Source organism: Belonocnema kinseyi, chromosome 9, assembly GCF_010883055.1.
Source record: "Belonocnema kinseyi isolate 2016_QV_RU_SX_M_011 chromosome 9, B_treatae_v1, whole genome shotgun sequence".
Classification (NCBI taxonomy): Eukaryota; Metazoa; Arthropoda; class Insecta; order Hymenoptera; family Cynipidae; genus Belonocnema; species Belonocnema kinseyi.
The window spans coordinates 83,285,075-83,286,106 of NC_046665.1; positions in this window are offsets into that span (position 1 = coordinate 83,285,075).

A 1,032-nucleotide genomic window follows, 5' to 3' on the forward strand; every position below is an offset into this window, starting at 1 on the left:
TATAATAGTATAATTAATTATGTATGTATAATAGTATTAATATTTATATAATTTATATTTTATACGTGAAGTAACGTAACCTCAAAATACACGCATTAAAGAAGCGCGCGAAGTATTCCGATCATGAGAATCGCCAGCCCAGCATCGAAATCTGAAAATATTAAAATCCCAATCTCTTCATTTTATTTCAAAGCAGATAGAGATATAAATAGAACCGCCGAAGTGTTCCGACCGGCAATCGTGCACCTTCGAGTTTTCAAATTCAGAAGAGGAGAAATGGGTTGCGCGCGCAACCCAGGCATTTATATCGTCTCCTACCATATTCACACGGACATAGACGTGTCATAGAATTAGACCACGTCTCGTTTCAGATCTGGGATCACTGCTAGTAGTACTTCTTTTACATGTAGCTATAGGGCTACAGGTTTAAAAAAATATTTTTCTATTCTATTTTTTTATGGAAGTATCTTATCAAGCAAAGCTTCTTTGTGACTTTCATGACTCTTGCTTGTTAATTTCCTTTATGACGATTTTTTGATAGTAAAAAGACCTGAGTTGTTGAAAAACATTTCCCAAGTGATCTAGAAAAAATAATAAATGGACTTCATGGATTTTATGAATATTGTTTAAGCTTAGCTAAAAAAGTAGCATTTATTTTAATTTTGTCAACTTCTTACTTTTTTCTACTCTTTTTTTTATCAGCAAGAAGTTCTAAGGTATTTAAACAGAGAATTTGTAAAGCTATAGACATACAAGAAATTATTTAAGAGCTTATGAAAAATTAATATGCGTAAAAAATATTTCTTTTCCGTTTTTGATTCCTTGGACTTATTATTATTTTCTAAGGTATCTTGATGTCCAAAATATTATTTTAAACACACACAGATCTCAGGCATTTTAAAATTGACTACATTTACATTAATTTTTCTCCAGACATACAGTCTGTCAAGTTAAAGCGTGGGTGGCTTTACTCGCAGTCGGTAAGGTGTATCGACATGATTTTGGTGTCAAAATATTAAGAAGAGCTCCCTC